Below are 13,605 nucleotides of genomic sequence, written 5' to 3' on the forward strand. Positions count from 1 at the left end.
GGACAAACACCGTGCTCGTGGGTTTTCTCGGGGTTCTCCCGTTTTCTCCTACTTTCTTCATTCCACCATTTCACTAATCTCTCATTATCACCGTCTCCTTTAGCCTAGCCGGCATAACCGTGGGAGGTAAAAGTTAAAGATTTCATTTCATTTTTTCAAATACATTGAATGGCAGATTATCGAATAAAAAGCTTCGATTGAAGAAAATCCACACTACAAAACTAACTCACACTTTGAGCACATTTTCATTAGACATATAATAGAGCAATTAATGCAATCATTGCTTATGAAATATGAAAAAAAATCAAATGAATCGTTTTTGAGAAAGTCATTCAAAAAGAACACGTCAGGAGTAACCTACCTCTTGTGAATTGTTTCGAACAATGAGATATACTTTTCGTTATTAATGAAATATTTATTTGCGAAATTTCAACAAAATCGTCTGTCGTTCGAGAAAATTGTCGGGGAAATAACCTTGACCCCCAAAATAAACTATCCGCTGTAATTGTTTTTCATAGAAATGAATTATACTAAAATATAGGGTTATTAATTAAATATTTATTTATGAATTATCAATAAAATTTCCGAGTAATTTTTTAGAAAATCGTGAGGGAAAAATAACTCCCCGAATAAACTCTCTTGAGGATTCTTTCAGGGTAAGCGAGTTATTCCATATTACTAGGTTTTTAATGAAATATTTATTTCTGAGTACGAACAAAATTGCTTGAATCATTTTTGACAAAACCGTGGAGGAAAAAAAACCCAAGAATAAACTACCCCTCGCATATTTTTTCAGGACAAACGAGTTTTGCCATATTGTTCGGTTATTAATGAAATATTTACTTTTGAAATATGAATAAACTCTGTTGAGTCGTTTTTGAGAAAATCGCCCAGACAACACTCCACCAAGAATAAACTACCCCTCGCATTTTTTAGGACAAACGAGCTATGCCATATTGATAAGTTATTAATGAAATTTTTATTTATGAAATATGAACGAAAACACTTGAGTCCATTTTGAGAAAATCACTTAGAAAAAACACCCCGAACTATAAGCTACCCCTTGCAGGTTTTTCTCAGATAAATGCCTTATACCACAAAATAGGGTTGCTACTTAAATATTGATTTATAAAAAAAGAAAGAAAACAAGATCGTTAGAGCCAGTTATGAGAAAATATATTTCTTTTCTATTTTCATCGTACAGGAAACTACCCTTGTTTTGGGAGTAGGAGGGAAATAAAAGAAACTATAGGAAATACTATGAAAATCTTAAACTAAAATTTGGTGCAGATAAGTTGAACGGTATGGCCTCTAGGCGAATGCACAGAAAAGTGTACCGAACGGACGAACACACAGATGGACATGTATCGAAAAATAACTTTTTCGGTATTACAGGCTATAATACGTGTAAATTCGTTGAAATCTCAAATTTGATTTTTTTCTCGATCACCATACTTTCTTCTCTCATTTGTCACTTCAAAGTAAAAGGAACTCAGAACTACATATAAGAGACACACGGACATTTATTGATTTAAAACTGATTTAGTTTGTGTCATTTCACTTCCAATTGAAAGGTTTTACAATGACTAAGGGCATACCAATGACGAAATGGAAGTTTTGAGGAAGTAAATGCATTCAGAAGTCTAGACTGCATTACGCCTATCAGCCTGTTTTCACTTCTGCAATTGTTCACAGCTGTAATTTCGTCCAAACGGTACATGAAATAATTCTTGGTTGACGTCATTGTGTTACTATTTTAGTATTGTTCTCCTCAGACTTGGTAGAAGTTTTGTCTTAACGGTTATACATTTTTTCTTTCTTATTTCATCGTTACACATAAGAACAAAATGTTATGGTGAGTGGAGAGATTCGAACCTACGAACATTGAGTTTTCATTCTTCCAATATTTTACCAATGGACCAAGCTTTGTCCTCACGTTAACGCGCGGTTACAGGATTTACTAAGATTTTAATAAAATGGCTGGCTGTTAGAGTTCCCTGCTCACATATTTCGATAAATAATTTTCATTGCTTCGTAGATACGTAGAGCAATGTTTAGATACACATTTTATAGATACAACGTTTAGAGTGCATTTTGGTGTATATAATAATTTCATGAGAAGTAAAATCTAGATAAATTTTGATAATATATTTCATATGTAGTTCTCAATAATAGGCTTGCTGTTCGGAGTGAAGTTCCAAGGTTCAGCATTGACTAGCAGTTTTTGCTATTAATGTCCCTTCTAACAATATTGGCAGTGGACAAAAGTTAGCCCGTGTTGAAGCTTTTTGCTCCTAATTTAGTTATTTTACTTTATTATTTAACGAATATATTGAAAATTGTCAGCAGGCGCGTATGCAGTAATTTATTTCGGGAGAGGTCCGACTTCAATATTAGGATAAATTATCATAAAATTTAAAAGTTAATCCCCAAAGTTAGGTTAAATTTACAGAAAAGTTGGGATTTCAGAGGGGGGTCCGGACCCTCTGGACCCACCCGTAAATGCGTCCTTGTTTGTCAGTAACGTTTCCTCATTTTGAAACCCTCAAAAACTTGGGATAGACTATATAAAGGAAAACGAGTTATTTTCGATAAAATATCACTTCAAGGAGACGCGACAGTTTTATTGCACATGGTGGTATCCCAAGTTCACAAGGGCAAGAATTCATTCATTTTGGTTCTCTGCCATTGTGCTCTATCGAAAGGTTACGTTTATAAAATATTACTCCTACGAACAAGCGTGACTGGCAGATAGGAACACTCAACAGAACTCCACAGAAATGCATGCTGAACTTACGTTTATAGCTACCCTTTGGTGATTTGCCCTCAAGGTCAATCGAGTGGTAATTCACTGCCGTCTCTGTTCTTAAGCCATGTTCGTATTACTTCGAACAGTTTTGATAATGAAAAACATGCCTCGTAATATAGCAGACTTTTTTCGTGTAAGAAATCGAAACTCAGTTGGTCAGAGCAACTAGTCTGTACGAATTAGGTTGTTAGTTCGAGCCTAGTACGAGTAAGCGTTTTATTACTATTGTTTTTATCTTTTTTATGTGAGGAAAAATCAAATTGTGACATCGCGATATCAAGTGTATTTGGTTATGTAACTTTGCATTAGCTAAACTTGAAACATCAGTAATCATCGAAATTATTTCACTAACCGATCAGTCACTGAACATTTCAAACACGTCAAACCAGTGGCATAACATGAAGGTTGACCTCTCCTCCGCAGTCCTTTGTTATACGTCCGTACTTTCAGGGGCGGACCAAGGGCCGGGTGACTGCCCGGGGCGCCAGGGAAAGACAGGCGCCAAAGAGCCACAAAATTAAATTTTATAATGTGTTTTCTACTGACTTTTTCTTTATATTCTTGTAACGTAGTGGCAATTACGTAAGCATGGAAGAGAGAGTTTCATAGTACTAAGGGGGCTATATCGAAAAATGGAGAGATGGCATGTAGAGTAAAGAGTGGCGGGGGAGTAAGTATTGTTTGTTTGTTTGCTTGAGTTTAGCGTTCCACGGTTATGCCTTAATGGCCAAAGGAGATGTGGATACTAATTATAGTGGAATCCGAACCACTTTTATCGTTCAACAGTAATCCACCGGGAATTGGACCCGGTACCACAGAAGGCAGGCGTGCTAACCACTAGACCAAGCGAAGGGGGGCGGAGTTCGTATTGTTTATAGCGGGCCATATTCTTTGTGAAGTTTTCCTAAACAATGAATGTCTTTTTGAATAATGGGTTTAAAATATTAAAAACACTATGATAAAATGTAAAATATAGGCTAGTACTGGGGGAAGGGAGCCAAAAAGTCACTTTGTCCGTGTGAAAATTTGGCCTGGTCCGCCCCTGCGTACTTTCTGTATATTTTTTGGCCTTGCAGCTTGTGCGGTCCCCACGCCATATGGTTGCGGGGGCGCTATTTACGCCTATGCTTCGGACGTAATTCAATAACTGCTTAAGAAATTCTACCATCAGCGTGAAAACGGGAATATATATTTTTCCAATAGTCCCATAGAACTTTCACTCAGAACGCCAGATGCAATTAAGTAGAAGGAGGATCTGATGTTTCCTAAATAAGTTCCTTTTAGAAAGTTTGCTATTTCTTTAACGGTGATGTAAATAAACATACTCATCATTATTAGCCCGACACCAAACTATCCTCGACAAATCCCTCTAGAACAATGACCGGCAAAAGTTATTCTGCTTAATTTGATAAGCGACTCAAGGGTGAAACACTTGTTAACGAAAGCAATGCTGTGTATACGCTACCTTGTTTCTGGCAAAATATAAAGTGCTTTGTAATCTTTAGACACTTTTCCTATTCTTTTTGTCACCCTTGGTTGTGTAGGGCGGCCTTGAACAATAAAGAAGAGGTAATATTACAGTTAAGGGGCGCTATAAATATATAAGTATTTCTTTTGTTACCTATCCATAACGTCCTACGGTCTTCTTCAGTAGAATAAAAAATGCTACGTGATATTCCATTCACAAAGGAGGAAAGGATACTCTAAATATATTTCTTATTCATTTTGTCTGCCCTGGTTGTCAGAAATTATATACTTTCTGTTGGGATGGTGCTGAAAAGAGAGGGAGGAAATAAAATGTGCCCCCTCATACATTTTAAATTTTGTTACGTGGTTGCTCAAATTGTTACTAAAGAAAGCACTTTAAACTAAGATGTCTAAAGTTACTACATTATATAAGAATGGCATATTCAGGAATAATAATAATAATAATAATAATAATAATAATAATAATAATAATAATAATAATAAATATGAATGTCTTTGGAGAGTCGAAATTATGTGACACGAATCATTACATGTAGAGCTTTAAGATGAGTGGTCATAGGGGAGGAAAAAACAGGATTTTTATCTGTCTGACTCTCTAACGTAAAGATTATGTGCTGAAGGTAAGAAGCATAATCATTCTACAATAGGTTGCTTTTACGTAGAATATCAGTTACTTCAGTTCTCCTCCTTCGGGCTACTTACCTTATGTGGTAAATTCAAAACAACTTTAATTTAAGACAAATAAATTGTAAAACTTTTCCGTAATTAAATATATATATATATATATAGGGAAAATTAAAGATTTAATAGGGAAATCGGTTATCAAAGTGTTAAAAAAGTAGATAGAAGAATATCAAGTGAGAAACATTGTGAAACTTTATAAAATTCTCCAAATTAGAATTAACATTTACTGGAAAACATTCGTTATGCACCAGTGAGCATGTAGTGAGCAGTGAGCACAGAGGAAATAATTACGAAACTGTTTGCAAACAAAAATTAGAGACACTAATGCAAGTGCGACAGCATTTTCTCTCTTTTTTTCGGTATCGTCATGAGTTTTACACATATGTTACAATTTGATTCTTTCCCACATAAAAAATAAATAAAATAACCATAGTAATAAAACTGACAATGGCACTTCCATGGGGCTTGAACCCACTACCTTCAGCATACAGACTAGTTGTTTTAACTGATTGAGCTATTTTTTTAAGACTTTATTGGCAATTTAATTACAGTTACATTAGGCAGTTACAAAAGTAATCCAGAAACAAAGTGCCGAAAAAAACTATATAGAAATATAAATTGGAATAAATTAAAAGAAAAAAATTAAAATTAAAAAAAATAAAAAAATAAAAAAAATAAAGAAGGAACAATTGACAATTATGAACAGTAAATGTAAGTGTTATGAAGGTAAGACTACCAAATTATTGCAAAGAGTTTATAGTCATCACATTAAGCTGTTATTCAGGCGAGACAAAACATATTGATTAAAAGATAGATAACAATTCAATGTAAGAAAAATACATACTAGGTTATGAAACTAAGACAACCAAATAATTGGCAAAATGTTTTCGTTTATATTGCACAGGAAGTTTTTGCAAATGGTGTCGCAGATAAGACAAATACACATCGACATGATACGGTCGATGTGTGGTAAGCACATATAGAAGAGTATATGCAGCGAGCCAAATTACACTGTTATTTTTTGCATTAGGGAAATAATGAAAATCAGGATAAATAAGAATATTGTTAGCCGTAATGTAGTGGGGAGACGAGCGACAAATCTTACTTATAAGTAGGCTAAAATGGTGCCAGATATTTTGGATCTCTGTACAAAATTGTAAGCGATGCTCAAGAGTATCTTTGTTATTGCAGTGAAAACACATATTGTGATCCACCATTCCTAAGTTAAAGAGGCGGTCTAGCGTTTCGTATTTGTTGTTGAGAATGAAATACCAGAGCGATTTTTGCTGAGTAGTTAAGAAAGGAGCGTTGATATTTCGCCAAATATAAGGCCAGTGAAGTTGTGGCTCTTGCAATTGAATATGAGGCGTGACGAAGTGTTGTGTCTGCACATAACGGCGATAAATTGCTCTAACAGGCATGAGGTCTAAGTTGCTTCGGGCAATCAGCCCATAGGCTATATCAAGAACTGGTTCTCTCAGGTGTGGGAATTTATGGCCCCAAGGAAAAATATTAATAGGTGTTTGAAGGTCGACACAAGCTAAACAAGCAGAGATAACGTTACTAGATACACTGCTCTTATCATTCGTGAACACGTCGATGGTTCGTTTCAATAGTAGTGCCTGACCTTGGAGCAATATGTTTTGAAATCCTATGCCACCTTGTGCCGGAGGTAACACGAGTTGCTCACGTGAAACGCGAAGCACTTTATTATGCCACATAAAGAACAAAGCTTGACTCGTGAGGAATTTGTATGTTTGTAGGGGGAGAGGAAAAATAGAGCAAACAAACCACAGAAGGCTGAACGTTTTTTGTTTGAGAAAGAAATTTCTACTGATCATGTCCATATTGCGGGGTTTATGTCGTATTAGAAGACCACGTATTTTGTGTGCTATGATATCATAATTGAAAGTAATGGTTTGTTTGATGGTATTGAACCATTCAATACCCAGGATTTTGACGGAATTAACTGCCGTGTAGTACGCACTATATTGATCCTGATATTGTGGATGAATACAGAGGAGCTTTGTCTTTTGTTTATTTAATCTTGCTCCTGAAATGCTTTGATACGCGTCTATAAGATTCTGAATATTTCGAGGGTGGAAATACTGTTCACATAGAAGTGTACATCATCTAAGTAACTCGCGACTGAAATAGAGGCGTGGTAAATTTTGATGCCATTGAGTTTGGTCTGCGCCGCGTATATTAGAGGTGCGATTGAGAGACTAAATAGAATACTGGACATGGTGTCAAATTGAAGAATTCCAGTACACAAAGGGATAGCGGAGCTTAAACCACCATTAAGTTTCAATTTCGTAATTCTGTTGTGATACACTCCCTGAAGCATGGACAGAAAAGTGCCATTAAATCCAAATTTGTGTAGGACTTTAAAGAGATAGTCGTGTGATACCCTATCAAAAGCTTGTGAAAAATCAGTGGATAGAATGGCCACAGGAGTGGGGGCGGCAGTCTCATGATAGGCTATAAAATCTCTTATGTTAGCTAAAGCTTCATAAAGTAACGCATGGTGTCCATGACCGTATTGACAGGAACTAAGCAACTCTCCTATATAATGGTTCATACGAAGCGCTAGACATCGTGTTAAGATTTTTAAATCGGCACATAAAAGACTGATCGGGCGGTAATGATCAATAGACGTAGAGTTAGACTTTTTAGGTATTAAAACAGTAATACCCGTAGAGAGAGATTCTCCTAAAGTAAAATTTTCTCGATATTCATTGAAGAGATCCGTGAGAAAGGGGGCAAGAATATCAATGAAACTAAGATAAAATTCTAAAGTAAGAGAGTCAATTCCAGTAGATTTGCCACGTTTACCTAATCTAATGGAGGTCTCAACTTCATCGACGGTAAAAGGACTGTTTAGATACTCTTGAGCATTAACATCTAGGATTGAAGGGATATAGTCCAAAAGAGATTCATCTTCATTATTTACAGTAGGTTTTGCATACAATTGTTTATAATACTGAACAAATTGGGGAAGTACCTGCAAACCTGCATAAATTTGGCCATCCTTGCCCCTAATGGATGAAATCAACTTTTGTTTGCCTCTGTATCGTTCTTTTTGAATTTGTACAATACTAGCCTGTTCCACGTCAGCGGCCGGGGCAATTTTGCTGCGAACAAAAAAACCACGCATTCGTTGGTTATGCAATGGCAATAGATGGGCTTTGATTTCTTGTATTTGAGGCCTGACCATTCGGCCTCGCAATTGTTCTTGCATGTATTCCTTGAGTAGGCGCGAGTAATAGTTATATTGAGTATTATATGCTTGGTCCCTTTGGATACAATATTGCTTACTTATGGATCGAAATCTAGGTTTAACTCGCTTATCCCAAAAATACATAAGTTTGCCCTGATAGCGTGATATTAATGGAGACAAGATTCTCCATTCCTCTCGAATTAAATGCTGATATTCAGGGTCCATAAGTATAGAAGTGTTAAAATACCAAAGAGGACTACTTCTCAAAAATTTTGACACTGGTAGGGTTATTCTCATAACAAGGGCATAGTGATCGCTAAAACAGACAGGTTCGAGGGTAACATCTGGTACTTGTGCTACTAGTGAGCGACTTACGTAAAAACGGTCCAAGCGACTGGATGATTTTGAAGTATGAAATGAGTGACCTGGGTCAGTGGGTCGAAAGTGACGCCACACATCAACTAGATTATATGTGTCTACTATTCGCTGGAGTTCAGGAGAGAAGTTAAAGTTGGGAGTCTGGTCAATAGGTTGTAAACGGAATTATAATCTCCACCTAAAATACAAGGGTTGGCACCATTAAATAAAGCCTGTGCAAGATCAGTGTTGAAGAAATCCTGTCTCTCTCGCTTTTTGTGAGACCCAGATGGCACTTAAATATTTCATAATTTGATGCGGTCAAGCATTCCAACGGAGATTCGTTCATTTGGGTGATCATTAACGGCCTTAAACTCTAGATCATTACGGTAGATGATAGCTGTACCTAGCCCATTCTCCGTAAAACGAGAATAGCATGTATGATGTGAAAGATAACTATACTCTGGAAGGGCTACTTCTTGAGCGAACAACACATCAATATCTGCTTTGTAGATAAAGTCTCTTAATGCTTCTTGTTTAACAGGAGAAGTAAACCCATTGAAGTTAATGGTGGCAAAAGTAAAACTATACATAAAGATAAACATAAACAAAAATAGAGTGAGGCGAAATGTTAAACACTGCATAAATGGCTGTAATATAGACCACAATATAACAAGGAAAATAATTATAAGTCGTCCCCAACGGGGATACCAGCTTTCAGCTTTTTCAAAGTGGCCCAGGTTCGGGCACCTGAAACTTGGGTAACATCGGAAGTATGGCTTCCTTTAGAATTTTTCGAAACTCCACTAACAGTTGTCTTTAGTTTGGAAAGTTTACGTTTTTCGTATACAGGGGCACTGAGATCAGATTCACTAGCAGAGTCACTGGTAAGGGGTTTTATCCTCGTCGCCAAAAGTGCCTTTACATCGCCGTGACGGTTATGTGACAGCGCAGTACTCTAAGGAAGGGATGGTTGCATAAGAATTTGTGATTAATTTTGAAGAGTTTTTATTTTGACTAGGGAAATAACGTAGGTATAGGGAGTAAAGGCACAGATTTGAAGCATCAGTGCACTGTCATCTCTGAAAAGATTCGTATTATTGCCTTATATGTTAAGTTAAACACCACAACATCTGTCACTGATAGCGTAGATCATCTTACTTTTAAAATTGCCTCTGTAGCCTATTTCTGCATACATTAATCTCCAGACATGATGTATAGAGAGGAGAAAGAAAGAGATACAACATCTGTAAGATTTATGTAATTCACTAAGGAACTATAGGAAACGACTGAGCTAATTACTGCTACTAGCGCTTTTTACTCTTCAGCGATTTACTACGACATGTTCCCAAGACACTATTGTAAATCCTAAATCTGTGCGTGAATTATTTCATTCGCCTCACTGTAACTATTTGAGAATGGAAACTGATTACGCTGAACGTGAATATGTTTCTCGTAAAGCAAGGGCCGTAATAAATGTAAATAAGGTTCTCAATATTATATAAAACACATAAGTATTTATTCCGTGTATAGAATAATATAATACAGTAACTAAGCAACATCATGATTACTAACGCCCGCAGGATTTTTCCAACGGGGGCAGGGGAAGTCCGATACAGAGTTTTTCGTTTTATTCCCTATATATATTAACAGTCATAACATTTATCATTGATAGCGTATATCGTCTTTCGCCACTGTAGCCTATTATTCAGAACATTCATCCTCCAGACATGATGTCGAGAGAATAGAAAGAAATAGATATGAACAGTGGTGTAAATAATTTTACTGCGCCCTGGATCGATCGATCATCGATTTACTCATACTCCCCCAGGCCCCCTGCCCCAGGTATTTCAGCTGCTGCGTTATATATATATGGTTCCATGTCAAAAGGGCCAGACAAAAGGGCAAAGACAGAAAGACCCGAGTCAAAATGGCCACATCTCCTTAGTTGGGGTAGAGAATAAATCCAATGATATCATTAACAGTGAAATGCCTCTTTTTGGCTTCAAATAATAAGTAGGGGTCGAGGGACCAAAGGCTCAGGTCGAAACTGAGTGCAATTGTTTGCTTCCTACTTATGAGATAAGTTGAGAGCAACACCTTTTGGATGCAAACCAAATATTATAGTTAACTATTATCCCGTTTCATTAGTCAGCTCATGTTAAGGACCCTTGATTTCATTCATGGTAAAGGCCTATTAGGAGGATTACTAGGAATACTAGTCTAACTAGAGATCAGGATAGTGTATTAGTGTTGTTAATAGTAATTGTTATTGGTAATAGAAGGGCAATTTCTACATCGAAGATAAGAAAAATTACGGCAATGAGGAAGAATCGTAGGGAGAAAGGAATTCGGGCTGAAGATTTGGGATCAAATCCGCACTCAAAGGGGGAGTTTTTTTCTCGATCGTTAATAACTTTCTTAGAAAGAAGAGTTGAAATGGCCATAACGATTAAGCAAATAATAATAGTTAGTAAGCCGGTTGTTAAGACTGTATTAATTGCCTATTTCATTTAATGATCTTTTTGATTGGAAGTCAAATATACTATATATATTAAATAGGCTTAACCTCCTCATAAATAAATAGAGATGTAAAGGAATAATCATACTACATCAACAAAATGTCAATATCAAGCAGCGGCTTCAAATCCAAAGTGGTGAGTAGGAGAGAAATGTGATAAAAGATGGCGTAATAAGCAAGTCGCTAGAAATGTAGAACCAATAATAACGTGAAGACCGTGGAAGCCTGTTGCTATGAAAAATGTTGAGCCATAAACAGCATCCGCGATGGTGAATGGTGCCTCATAGTATTCGTATGCTTGTAGAGCAGTAAAGTATAACCCTAGGAGGATTGTGAGTAGTAGGCCTTGTGTGGCTTGCGTGTGATTGCCCTCTATTAGTCTATGATGGGCCCATGTTACGGTAACTCCTGAGGCCAGTAGAATTGCAGTATTAAGAAGGGGAATGTGTATTGGATTAAATGGTACAATGCCTGCTGGAGGTCAGAAAGATCCAATTTCTACTGTTGGTGCTAGTCTACTATGGAAGAAGGCTCAGAAGAATGATACAAAAAAGAATACTTCAGAAATAATAAATAAAATTATGCCTCACCGGAGGCCTAATGTAACTTGTATGGTGTGTAATCCTTCATATGTTCCTTCTCGAGTTACATCTCGTCATCATTGAATTATAGTTAGTAGTGTGATTAGTATGCCTAGGAAAAATAGAGAGGGGTCATATTGGTGGAATCATTTAGTAAGTCCTGTAGTTGTAATTAAGGCACCTAAGGCCCCAGTAAGCGGCCAAGGGCTTTGATCAACAAGGTGGTAAGGATGGTTTTGTGGTGCTGACATAAGTAACTTCTCTTGAGTATAGTGTAACTAGAACTGCAAATACATATGATTGAATTACTGCGACGGCAGATTCTAATATTAGAAGGGCAATTTGTCCAATTATTAGTAGGGAGAGTATGGAGAGAGATAAAGAAGGGCCTGTATTACCTAGTAAGGTTAAGAGAAGATGTCCTGCAATTATGTTTGCTATTAATCGAACGGCTAAAGTTCCAGGCCGAATGATGTTGCTAATTATTTCAATGCATACTATGAATGGTATGAGAGGGGCCGGAGTCCCAGAAGGAACGAGATGGGCAAATATGTGTTGAGTGTGATAGATTCAACCATAGATTATGAAGCTTATTCAAAGAGGGAGGGCGAGAGTTAGTGTGAAGGTTAAGTGACTAGAACTAGTAAATACATAGGGAAATAGGCCTATAAAATTATTAAACAAGATGAAGGAGAATAGGGAAATAAATAGAAAGGTTCTTCCTTGATAACTAGTAGGGCCGAGAATAGTTTTGAATTCCTTATGGAGAGTTAAGGTAATTTTATTTCATAAAATGTTTGGTCGTCCCGGTAAGAATCAGAATGGAATTGGAATAATTAGAAGCCCAATTACTGTTCTAAGTCAGTTAAATGATATATTTATAATTGAAGTAGAGGGATCAAAAGTTGAAAAAAGGTTTGTTATCACTTTCAATTTATGGTTGTTTTCTTAATATTAGTGTCGCTTAAGGAAGGATCGGGGGTATTTGAATTAAAATATATAATAGATGCAAATAGAAGGTAACATAGGGAAAATATAATAAATAAGATAAGTCATTTTAGGGGGGATATTTGTGGAATAGAAAAATACTATTGAGTAGTAATTTAAGCTTGACATGCTTACGTTATAATTTAACTAATTTTTCCATTGGAAGTAATTGTTATTTTACTATCTTTTGGTTTAAGAGACCATTGCTTACTTTCAGCCATCCAATGAAAGTTCTTGTATTATTTTTGTTATTCATTTAATGAATACTGAATGAGGGCAGGCCTCAACAACAATTGGTATAAAACTGTGATTTGCGCCACAGATTTCTGAACATTGACCAAAGAATAGACCTGTGCGTGTAATGTTGGCTGCTACTTGATTTAAGCGTCCTGGGGTAGCATCCGCCTTAATACCAAAGGCGGGCATGGCCCATGAGTGAAGAACATCGGCGGCAGTAATTAGGATACGAATATCAATGTTAATAGGTAACACAATACGATTGTCTACATCTAGTAGACGAAATGAATTGGGATTTATTTCATTATTAGGGATTATGTAAGAATCAAATTCTGTTAAGGAGAAGTCAGAATATTCATAACTTCAGTATCATTGATGTCCGATTGTTTTAAGGGTGATTGCTGGTTGATGAATTTCATCTAGTAGATATAGGAGTCGTAAAGATGGGAGAGCAATGAAGATTAGCGTAATGGCAGGCAAGATTGTTCAAATAGTTTCTAGGGTTTGCCCTTCTAACAAGTTGCGGTTAATATATGTGTTTGGTAGAAGGGAGGCTAGTAGATAACCTACAAGAACTGTAATTATGGTCACAATGAGTATTGTATGATCATGAAAAAATGTTATTTGTTCTATTACAGGGGATGCTGCATCTTGAAGACCTAGCTGATTTCAAATGGCCATTTCTAAGGAAGACGATTATTCTTATATTTGGGGCTTAGGC

General features: G+C 36.4%; 3 pseudogenes; all 3 read right to left on the reverse strand.

Moving 5' to 3' along the window:
- Window positions 1–11,161: 11,161 nt before the first annotated feature.
- LOC145692239 (cytochrome c oxidase subunit 3 pseudogene) lies at window positions 11,162–11,911 on the reverse strand (annotated as a pseudogene).
- Window position 11,912: 1 nt separating this feature from the next.
- On the reverse strand, window positions 11,913–12,605 carry LOC145692240 (ATP synthase subunit a pseudogene; annotated as a pseudogene).
- Window positions 12,606–12,860: 255 nt separating this feature from the next.
- Window positions 12,861–13,565, reverse strand: LOC145692241 (cytochrome c oxidase subunit 2 pseudogene; annotated as a pseudogene).
- Between the last annotated feature and the right edge of the window lie 40 nt (window positions 13,566–13,605).

Source organism: Thermobia domestica, chromosome 8, assembly GCF_964235325.1.
Source record: "Thermobia domestica chromosome 8, izTheDome1.hap1.1, whole genome shotgun sequence".
In the NCBI taxonomy this organism is placed as follows: domain Eukaryota; kingdom Metazoa; phylum Arthropoda; class Insecta; order Zygentoma; family Lepismatidae; genus Thermobia; species Thermobia domestica.